Source organism: Dasypus novemcinctus, chromosome 1 (assembly GCF_030445035.2).
Source record: "Dasypus novemcinctus isolate mDasNov1 chromosome 1, mDasNov1.1.hap2, whole genome shotgun sequence".
Taxonomy (NCBI): Eukaryota; Metazoa; Chordata; class Mammalia; order Cingulata; family Dasypodidae; genus Dasypus; species Dasypus novemcinctus.
The window spans coordinates 81,343,443-81,355,698 of NC_080673.1; the positions used below are offsets into that span (position 1 = coordinate 81,343,443).

The following is a 12,256-nucleotide window of genomic DNA, read 5'->3' on the forward strand; positions in this document are numbered from 1 at the left end:
TTTAATCTGTCCCAATAAGAGGGTGGAAATTCAACCTGACTCATCCTTCACTGATGTCGTCTAATCAATGACCTCATATCCACAGGAATGGGTTAGTTGAGAATCAAAATCTTTCTCCTTTTTGGATTCACCAAATTCAAACTGCTCTAAGGTATCTTAGAAAAAATAAAATATCAATTATATTCAGTTTAATCTAACAATAATTGTGAATACATTTTGGCAAAATAGTGGGTAGATCACTTAGGGCTCCTTAAAAATATCTGAAGAGAATATTTAAATTGTGACTGTTTAAAACATGGTGTTTGTTGCTTTTTTTTTTTTTTACAAATTAAAAGTTTGTGGTAACCTTGCATTGAGCCAGTAAATTGGCACCAGTTTTTCAAGAGCATGTGATAACTTTATGCCTCTGTGACACATTTTGCTAATTCTTACAATATTTCATATTTTTTCCTTATTATTATTCCATTATGGTGGTCTGTGATGATCAGTGATCTTTAATGTTACTATCATAATTGTTTTAGGGTGCCACAAATCATACCTAGACAAGGCAGCAAGCTTAATTAATAAATGTTGTGTGTTCTGACTGTTCCATTGTCCAACCATTACCTCCTCTTTCCCTCTTTTCAGGCTTCCCTATTCCATGAAATGAAACAACATTGAAATTAGGCCAATTAATAACTCTAAATTACCTCTAAAAGTTCAAATGAAAGGAAGCATTGCATGTCTCTCATTTTAAACCAAATGCTAGATATTATTAAGCTTAGAGAGGAAGGCATGTCAAAAACTGAAATAAAATGAGAACTAGTCTTATAGAACTGAATAGTTAGACAAATTGTGAATGCAATCAAAACTGTTTTGAAGGAAATTAAAAGCACCTCTCTAGTGAACACATAGATGATAAGAAAATAAAATAATCTTATTGCTGACATCGACAAATTTTTTAACTTTTCTATTGAAGTTTATCATTCATATATGAACATCCATAAACAATATCTGTATAGTATAAGTTGTGAACTTACAAAACAAGCATGTGTATCATCATACAGTGTGCTCCACCATCAAAACCTTGCATTGTTGTGACACAATAGCTACACACTATGAAAAAGAGCATCATCAAAATATTACTACCAACTATACCCAATATCTTACATTTGGTGTATTTTCCCCCCACCCACCTGGTTAATGACACCGATATGGAGAAAATTTTAGTGGTCTGGATAGAAAATTAAAACAGCCATAACATTCCCTTTAGCCAAAGCCTAAGCCAGAGTAAGGCATCAACTCTCTTCAATTCTATGATGTTTGAGGGAGATGAGGAAGCTGAGAAGAAAAGTTTGTAGCAAGCAGATGTAGGTTCTGTTTTAAGGACAGAAGCCATCTCTACAACATAAAAGTGCAAGGTGAAACAGCAAGTGCTCATGTAGAAGCCTTGGCAAGTTATCCAGAAGATCTAGATAAGTGATGAAGGATCCATGGAATAATAAAGACTGGAAGATAGCGCGTCTGTTTAAAACATGATTTACTGAATATTTTAAGCCCTATCTTGATATCTACTCCTCAGAAAAAAAGACTTCTTTTGAAATATTACTGTTTACTGTCAATGCAACTGGATTCCCAAAAGTTCTGATGGAGATATTTAATGAGAGTAATGTTGTTTTCATGCCTGCAACAAAACATCCATTCTGCAGCTCATGGTACAAGGACTAATTTCATCTTGCAAGTCTGATTATTTAAGAATTATATTTCCTTAAGTTATAGATACCTTAGATAGTTATTCCTCCAATGGATATCAGCAGTCAATTGAAAACCTTCTGGAAAGGATTCACCATTCTAGATGACATTAAACATATTATTGATTCATGGGAGGAATTCAAAGTATCAACATTAACAGGAGTTTAGAAGAAGTTGATTCCAACCCAAATGAATGACTTTGAGGGGTTCAAGATTTCAGTGCAGACTTGATGGAAATAGCAAGAGAACCTGAGTTGGAAGTGGAGCCTGAAGATGTGACTGAAATGTTGCACTTTCATGATAAAACTCTCATGGATGAGGAGCTGCTTCTTATGAATGAGCAAAGAAAGTGTTTTTTTGAGATGGAAACTACTCCTAGTGGAGACGTTGTGAACACTGTTGAAATGATAACAAAGTACTTTGCATATTATATAAACTTAATTGATAAGGCAGTGCCAGGGTTTGAGAAAGTTGACTCGAGCTTTAAAAGAAGTTCTTCTGTGTTAAAAAGCTATTGAATAACAGCATATACTACAAAGACACCTTTTGTAAAAGGAATAATCAATTGAGGGGAGTGGATGCGGCTCAAGTAGTTTAGCACCTACTTCTCACGTGGGAGGTCCTGGGGTTTGGTTCCTAATGGCTCGTGGAACAAATAATAAGCAAAACAAATGAAAAAAAAAAAACCTAACAAACCAATTCAGGGAAGCCAATGTGGCTCAGAGTTGAGTGCTGGCTTCCACATGTGAGGTCCTGGTCCCCAGTATCTCAAAAATAAAAGTCAATTGATGCAGCAAATTTCATGGTTTTGTTTTGAGAAATTGCTGCAGCCAGCCCAGTTTTCAGTAACAACCACACTGATCAGTTCAGCAGTCATCAACATTAGGGCAAGACCCTTTACCAGCCAAAAGATTATGACTCACTGAAGGTTCATATGATGGCAAACATTTTTATCCACAAAGTATTTTTAATTAAGGTATGCACATTTTTTAGACATAATACTATTGTACACTTAATAGACTGAAATATAATTTAGACATAACTTTTATATGCACTGGGAAACCAAAATATTTGCATGACTTGCTTAATTGCAATATTCACTTTATTGCCATGGTTTGGAACCAAACTCACAATATCTCTGAGGTATGCCTGTATCCTTTTTTTGTCCACTATTATACTCTATTAAATTTTATGATATCATGAGAACATGAAGGGATAGTTAAATCTCATATTATCCCTATAAAAAGATAAAATTTGATGAATATTATATACTTATGTAACAGACTTCTAAAAATATTAAAGAATATACAAATGACAGACAACATATTCCGTACATCCTAATTTGAAGATGGAAAATTCTGTTGTTTTTAAATGAAGTTACTAATTTAAGATATCAAGGTTTTAGTATATTAAATGAATTTGTACCAATAACTATTTTATTATATATTTAATTTATTGAAGTATATTATTCATACATGAAAACACATAAACAATAAGTGTATAGTAAAGATTGCGACCTTACAAAATAAACATACATAACATCACACAGGGGTCTCATATCTCACCCCTCCACCAACTCTTTGCATTTGTGTGAAATGTTTGTTACAAACTATGCAAGAGTATTGTCAAAATATTACTACCAACTATATTCCTTATTTTACATTTGGTGTATTTTTCCCCCAACCCATACTATTTTTTTAATGTATTTTTGTTACAGATATTGTGAACTTGCAAAACAATCATATAGTTGTGTAGGTTTCCCATTCAACTCTACACCCTGGTGGAACATTTGTTACAGATTATGAGATAATATCATCAGACTGTTATCACCCATCATGGTTCATAGCATACATTTGGCACACTTTTTCCATACACCTCTTTTATCAACACAGCATAGGTTGGCATTAATGCAAGAATATTAAGAGTATTGCTGTTAACCACAGTCTATAGGTCATACCAATTGTAGTTTTCCCATGTTTCTCCATGTTCCCAGTACCCTGCAATAGTGATGTACATCTTCTCTAGCTCACAGAAGGACTCTCTTGCATTTGTACCCTTAACCACAATTCTCAATTGTCTCTGGGTTCACTGTGTTATTCAGTCCCTAGATTATTCTTTAGCTTACTTTCTATTGACATGTACTTCCCCAGACTACCCTTTTCAGTCACAATCCCATTTATAAACCAGTTGTTACTCACTGTAATGTGTTACTATCAACTCTATTCATCTTCACACTTTTACAAGGTAATTAAAACATCTACATAGATAAAAGCATCCATAGTTCTTCTCATCCCTCCTCTTATCTCCTTATAACCTATACTCTAGGCTTTAATCCCATGTGTTTATTATTTGTATTTAGTTCATATTAATGAGACCATGCAATATTTGTCCTTTTGTGTCTGGTTTACTTTGCTTAGTATAATATCTTCAAGACTCATCCATGTTACCACGTATGTCCCAATTTCATTTCTTCTTATTGCAGCATAGTATTCCATCACATGTATGTAGCACATTTTGTTGTTCCATTCATTGGCGGATGGATGCTTGGGTTGTTTCCATCTCTTGGCAATTGTGAATAAAGCCATTCTGAACATTGGTATGCAGATGTCTGTTCATGTCATAGTCTCTAGTTATTCTGGATATATTCTTAGTAGAGGAATTGGTGGATCATATGGCAGTTCTACATTTAGCTTCCTGAGGAACTGCCAAATTGTCTTCCACAGTGACTGCACCATTTTACACTCCCACCAACAGTGAAGGAGTATTCCTATTTCTCCACATCCTCTCCAGCACTTGTTGTTGTCTGTTTTTTTTAATAATGGCATTTTATGTGGTGTTAGATGATATCTCATTGTTGTTTTAATTTGCATTTCCCTAATAGCTAGTGATATGGAACATTTTTCATATGCTTTTTGGCCATTTGTATTTCCTCTTTGGAGAAATGTCTATTTAAATCTTTTGCCTATTTTTAAATTGGATTGTTTGTTCTTTTATTCTTGAGTTGTTTGATCTCTTTATATAGAATGGAAATCAAAACCCTTATCACATAAGTGGTTTCCAAATATTTTCTTCCATTGACTGGACTGCCTTTTCACCTTCTTGATGAAGTCCTTTGAATCACAGAAATGTTTAAGTTTGAGCATGTCCCATTTTCTTTTGTTGTTTTCTTTAGTTGTTCATGCTTTCAGTGTAAGGTTTAAGAATCTACCACTTACCACCAGGTCCTGAAGATGTTTCCCTGCATTTTCTTCTAGGAGCTTTATTGTACTTCCTTTATATTTAGGTCTTTGATCTATTTTGAGTTGATTTTTGTATAAGGTGTGAAGTAAGGGTCTTCTTTCTTTTGGCTATGGATATCCAGTTCTCCCAATACCAGTTGTTGAATAAACTGTTTTGCCCCAACTGGGAGAGTTGACAGGTTAGTCAAAAATCACTTGGCCATAGATGTGAGAGTCTGCTTCTGAACCATCAATTTGGTTCCATTGGTCTATGTGTCTATCTTATGCCAATACCATACTGTTTTTGCCACTGTAGCTAGGTAACATGATTTAAAGTCTGGAAGTGAGAGTCCTCCAATTTCACTTTTCCTTTTTAAGATGTTTCTAGCTATTCGGGGCGTCTCGCCCTTTCAGATAAATTTGATAATTGCATTTTCCATTTGCTTAAAAAATGTTGGTGGAATTTTTATTAAGATTGCATTGAATCTGTATATTGATTTGAGTAAAATTGACATCTTAATGATATTTAGTCTTCCTATCCATGACCATGGAATGTTCTTACAATTAATTAGGTTTTTTTAATTTCTTTTGGTGATGCATTATAGTTTTCTGAATACAAGTGTCTTCCATCCTTGGTTAAGTTTATTCCTAAATATTTGATTATTTTAGTTGCTATTGTAAGTGGAATTTTTTTCCCTGATTTCCTCCTCAGATTGTGTATTATTAGTGTATAGACACATCACTGATTTTTGTATCCTGATACTCTACTGAAATCATTTATTATCTCTAGCAGCTTTGTTGTAGATTTTTCAGGATTTTTTACATATACAATCATATCACCTGTGAATACTGAAAGTTTAAATTCTTCCTTTCCAATTTGGATACCTTTTTTTTTCTTTTACTTGCTTGATTGCTCTAGCTAGAACCTCTAGCACTATATTGAACAACAGTGATGACAGTGGGCATCCTCATCTTGTCCCTGATCTCAACAGGAAAGCTTTAGTTTTTCACCATTAAGTACAATGTTAGCTGTGGGTTTTTCATATATGGTCTTTATCATGTTGAGAAAATTTCCTTCAATTCCTATTTTTATAGTATTTTTATCAAGAAAGGATGCTGTATTTTGTCAAATGCCTTTTCTACATCAACTGATAAGATCATGTGGTTTTTCTTCTTTGATTTATAAATGTAATGTATTATGCTGATTGATTTTCTTGTGTTGAACCAGAAAATGCATGCCTGGTATAAAACCCACTTGATCATGATGGATAATTCTTTTAATGTGTTTTGGATTTGATTAGCAAGTATTTTATTGAGGATTTTTGCATCTGTATTCATTAGAGAAATGGGTCTGTAATTTTCTTTTGTTGTAATATCTTTATCTGACTTTGGTATTAGGGTGATATTGGCTTCATAGAATGAGTTTGGTAGTGTTCCTTCTTGTTGAATTTCTTGGAAGAGCTTCAGTAAGATTGGTATTATATCTTCTTTGAATGCTTGGTAGAACTTACCTGTGAAACTATCTGGTCCTGGGCTTTTCATTTTGGGGAGCTGTTTGATGACTATTTCAATTTCTTTACTTGTGATTGACTTGATGAGGTCTTCTATTCTTTTAGTGTCAGTGTAGGTTGCTTGTACATTCCTAGGAATTTTTCCATTTCATCTACATTGTCCAGTTTTTTAGCGTAAAGTTGTTCATAGTATCCTCTTATGATCTCCCTTATTTCTGTCTAGTCAGTAGTAAGGTTCCATTTTTCATTTTTTATTTCATTTGTTTGCATCATCTCTCTTTTTGTCTTAGTCAATCTAGCTAAGGGTTTGTCAATTTTGTTAATCTTCTCAAAGAACCACCTTTTGGTTTTGTTAATTTTCTCTATTTTTTGTTCTCAATTTCATTTATTTCTGCTCTGATCTTTGTTATTTCATTTCTTCTACTTGCTTTAGGATTGGTTTGCTATTATTTTTCTAGTTCCTTCTGCAGTATAGTTAGGTCATTGATTTTAGCTCTTTCTTCTTTTTTAATGTAAGCATTGAGGGCTCTAAATTTTCCTCTCAACACTGCCTTCACAGCATCCCATAGGTTCTGGTATGTTGTATCCTCATTGTCATTTGTCTCGAGATATTTATTGATTTCTCTTGAAATTTCTTCTTTGACCCACTGATTATTTAAGAGTCTGTTGTTTAATCTCCATATATAATGTGAATTTTCCCTTTATTTGCCACTCGTTGATTTCCAGCTTTACTCCATCAAGCTCAGAGAAAGTGCTTTGTATATTTTCAATTTTGTTGAATTTATGGAGATCTGCTTTGTGTCCCAACATATGGTCTCTCCTGGCAAAAGTTCCATGAGCACTTGAAAAGAACATATATTCTGCTGGTTGGGTGGGCAATGTTCTGTATATGTCTATTAGGTTTAGTCCATTTATCATATTACTCAAGCTCTCTGTTTCTTTATTGCTTTTCCGCTCAGATGTTCTATCCAGTGCTAAAAGTGGTGTATTGAAGTCTCCAACTATTATTGTAGAGATGTGTATTTCTCCCGTCAGTTTTGCCAGTATTTGCCTCATGTATCTAGGGGTATCCTGGTTAGGTACACACATATATATGATTGCTATTTCTTCCTGGTGAATTATAGCTTTTATTAATAGGTAATGTCTTTTCTTGTCTCTAACAACAGATACGTTTTTAAAATCTTTGTCATCTGATATAAGTACATCTACCCCAGCTTTTTTTTTTTCTTTCCCGCCCTTTGGTTACTGCATGCATGGAATATCTTTTCCAACCTTTCACTTTCAATGTATTGGTACCCTTGGGTCTAAGGTGAGTCTTTTGCAAACAACATATAGATGGTTTATATTTTCTTATCCATTCTGCCAGTCCGTGTCTTTTGACTGGGGAGTTTAATACATTAACATTCAATATTATTACTAAGGCAGTTCTTATTTCATCTATTTTGATCTTTGCATTTTGTCTGTCATTTTATATTTGACACTTTTAGTTACTGTTACTGATACAGTTGTCATTTCTAGACTCTCGTCCAGGTCTCTCTCTCCTGTATTTTCTTTACAAGTTGTAACACTCCCTTTAGTATTTCTTGCAAAGCTGGTCTTTTTGTTATAAACTCTGTTTCTGTTTATCTGTAAATATTCTAACCTCACCCTCATTTTTAAAAGATAATCTTGCTGGGTATAAAATCCTTGACTAACAGTTTTTCTCCTACAGTATCTTAAATATATCATACCACTTCTTGCCTCCATGGTTTCTGATGAGAAACTGGCACTTAATCTTGTTGGATGTTATGCATTGCTTCTCTTTTGCTGCTTTCAGAATTCCCTCTTTGTATCTGGCACTTGACATTCTGATTAGTATGTGTCTCAGAGTTGGTCTATTTGGATTTATTCAGATGGGAGTACGTTGTGCTTCTTGGACATGGATATCTATGTCCTTCAATAGGGTTGGGAAATTTTCCACCATCATTTCTTCAAATATTCCTTCTGCCCCTTTTACCTTTTTTTTTTTTTTTTCCTTCTGGGACACCCATGACATGTATATTTGCTCATCTCTTGCTGTCATTTAGTTCCCTGAGACCCTGTTCAATTTTTTCCATTCTTTTCTTCATCTGTTCTTTTATTCATTCACTTTCAGAGGCCATGTCTTTGAGGTCACCGATCTTTTCTTCCGCTTCCTCAAATCTGCTGTTATATGCCTCCAGTGTATTTCAAATTTCTTTCATTGCACCTTTCATTCCCATAAGATCTGCTATTTTTCTATGTATGCTTTCAAATTATTCTTTGTGCTTTCCAATGTCTTCTTAATATCCTTAATTTCCTTAGCCATTTCATTGAATTTATTAAGGGGATTTGTTTGAACATCTAAGATCAGTTGTCTCAACTCCTTTATGTCATCTGCAAGCTTATCTTGTCCCTTTAATTGGGCCATCTCTTTCTGTTTCTTGGTATGGATTGTAATTTTTGTTGGTGTTTCTGCATCTGGCTGGCTAAATGTATTTATTCTGGGTGCAATTTCTCCCTTTAGTTTAGGGATTTCTTGGCTTTTCTCCCTTGCTGATTTTGTAGTAGAAGCCAAGGATATAGTTGGTGCTGTAAGTTGTAGAGTCTGAATCTGCCCATGTTGCCCCAGGAATTGATGAAGTTTCTTCCACCTTTCTCTTCATTGTCCAGAGAGGCTGTGGAGATACTAAAACCCTCCGATCCTATTGGGGGTGGGGTTGAATTCATAGGCATGCAATAGTCCAGTCCGTGCATGCTGAAGGTTTGCTGTTGCCCAAAAAGGCTGTGGAAAATATATACATATATATTTTTCTTTAAGATTAAGCCAGTGATTTTCAACTTTTATTAAACCAATCTTCACCTATAAAATGAGGCAATTTACAACTAGATTTTAGCTCAAATTTCTTTGACAGTTGAAGTTTTACATAAAAAATTGAAAAATTTCAACTAAAGAAGAAAACATTCAGATACAAGTTTACACTTTAAAAACTATAGCCTCTAATTCAACGAATAAAGAATGCTGCTCATCAATCTTGTGGTCCAGAATACATTTTCCATTTAAAATGTTTTCAATCATTCTTCTGTACAGCACAGATAGCTTCTAAGGGGAATTGTTCTATAGTCTGCTCTTGATGAAGACAACACTAGACAAATTTTGCCTGATACTTGGATAAATGCTGAATGTGTCAAAACCAGTGAGACACATTAAAATATTTCTCCTTTTCTTGAACTATCAGGTCAAATATAAAGCTATGAAGTCCCAAGTACAGTAGGATACCTGTTAATGAAAGTTATAATATGTAAGGTAGACTTTATCTTCAAGATATGAATTAAGATCCTTTAACAGAGTGTGGATACCTTCTTTATTGGAGTGGTCATCAACTTGAGTTACACTATTTTCTAACCACTGTTGCATCATAGCTTTTTCTTCTGTGGTACTCCCAAGTCAATATTTTTTGTTGACTTGCTTGACTAGGTAGGCTGCTATAGTAGTCCATCCTCTTAGGCTGGGACCACTGTTGGCTTGCAGAACTGGAACCTGGTGCTCACCCTGGGCACTTTATTTATTCCCTTAATTCCACCCCTGAGACTTCTCCAACAGTGCCAACTCCACAGCCACCACCAATTTCCAGGCCTGGCTCCTGCTATATTTTTATTTGATACATTTTTCTTTCTTTTCACCTTTACTGGTATTTCTCTCAACATATATTTAATAAATTAAATTGACATATAGCCAAGATTTTTCCATTAAAATGAAAGGGGAACAGAACTAGCTTTCCCTCTCTTTCCAAAGCAAACAATTTTCTTTGCCAAACACTGCAATTAATGCCAATACAACCAGATAAATACAAAAATTTTAAGTGATTTGTAGATAATCCAGTATATTTTTTTATAAGTGAAGAAATTTATTTAGCTTCCAAATTCTTCAAGTTTCACGGAAAAGGTTGATTTATTTAACACATGAATGATAAGATCAACCATAATTTCTAGAAGAAATAAAGATGCTAATTAAAAATAGACAATTCCTATATCACATTTTAATTTCTGTTTTCCTCACACAGATTCAGAGGAAAAGAATGTAATATAGAGAGTAAACTAAATGGAGGCATAGTAATAATAAAGGTAATAAATGATTAGCATATTCTTGTTACAGAAGAACAATATATTACACAATAATTTTTCTATTAATTTTAAAGGCATTAATAAGGGGGTAAGTAGAATATTTCATACCTTTAGTTAGAAATGCATCACTACTAATAAGCTGTGCCTTATGAACACTCATTGTTTGCCACTTTAATATTTCCTTTAACATACTGATTTTATTGAGAAAATCATTGTTCTTACTATATCTCATTACATAGGATTTTATGCTAAGAATAAAAAGAAATTTGAAATCTGTTCTTTTTCTTCTGCTATATCAATACTTGATTGAAAAGTTAAATTAATCTCTTTTATCCCTGTGTCTATGGTTTCCTAGTTTTTCTTCTTAATGAGGCCACGACTAATGCTTTTGCCTTCCCTGTGATTTGTGAGAACTTGAGAAAATTCACTTAGTAAGCAGGCTTGTTTTTAGAAAGCACTCCATGTTTTCTAGGCATCTAAGCATAAGTAAAGTTAATGAAGAAAAAAATTAATTGTTCTACTTAAAAGTGCTATTTAGGGCCTTAAAATACTTGAAGAAGTTGATATATGAGATACTTAATCTTTCAACCAGTATGAATGATTAATTTGGTATGTAGTTGCTCAGAATCCAAATCTCCTCTTTCTCTGTATGCAAGATACATTCTGAAAGCCAGGTAGACTTGGTAATTCACCTGTGGTACCCACTGTTAGGATTTATCCTAAGTTTCAGGGATGTTCTCTGTTGACATGTAGGAGTGTTGCCTTTCTTCTGCCTCGCATTCATCTGCACTCAGAGGCTACATATTTATTTTTTGTAAATATATGGGAGAATTCTGTTCGTTTTTCCACTAAGTAAATATATGCATATAAATTATAGATTTGGATTTTTCTAAATCCCAACAAGTAGTTATTAATATATACTTATAAGTAATCTGACTAAATCTAGAAAAAGACAGAACAATTTTGATAATAGGACTAAGACAATGAAATTCAGTATGACTAATGTTTTGAAGTGTATTTGAGTGAATTGTGCTTTATTTAATTTTTAATAGTCCTTTTAAGAGCTAAAGAGGAAAACATGCATATTGCTGTGACAAAAATTTGTCCATGAAAACAATTTTTTTAAATGCTGTGCATGTAGATAAAGGAAACAAAGTGAATTTCATTGAAGGTGGGATGACATAGGCATGCCATTATGTGTTTCACACCGAAACAAGGAAGTACAACAAAATCAATATTAAGAAATGGGAGAGAAAACAAATTTTCAGAAGTATCCGATAATCTTCTAAATAATTTTTTCAAAACAAAAATCTAATCTTAAATTCCCTTCTGAAGTTCATTAATAATCTGCTTATAAATTGATTCTATAAGAAGAAATTTCACTTTTCAATGCCTCCCTCCTAGAAAGTTTTCACACCTCATTTTGTAAATTCAGAAATAAGTGAATTTTAGTGTTTTGTTGCAATTGGTTAATGAATTTCTTAAAAGGTCATTAGCTAGTGTTCTTCCTGAGGCTAAAGGTTTACCATGATATTTAAGTGAACAATTTCCACAGCTTAAAGAGTTATGCATGCCAAACTATAGGGTGAACAAAAAAAATTGCAAAAGAAAGGAATAGATTAGATCAAATGATCCACTATACAAAATTTCCCTTTCCACCAATCTCCCTTAACA

General features: G+C 33.6%; 1 pseudogene; it reads right to left on the reverse strand.

The window, feature by feature from the left end:
- Positions 1-9,575: 9,575 nt before the first annotated feature.
- On the reverse strand, positions 9,576-11,366 carry LOC101441424 (eukaryotic translation elongation factor 1 epsilon-1 pseudogene; annotated as a pseudogene).
- Between the last annotated feature and the right edge of the window lie 890 nt (positions 11,367-12,256).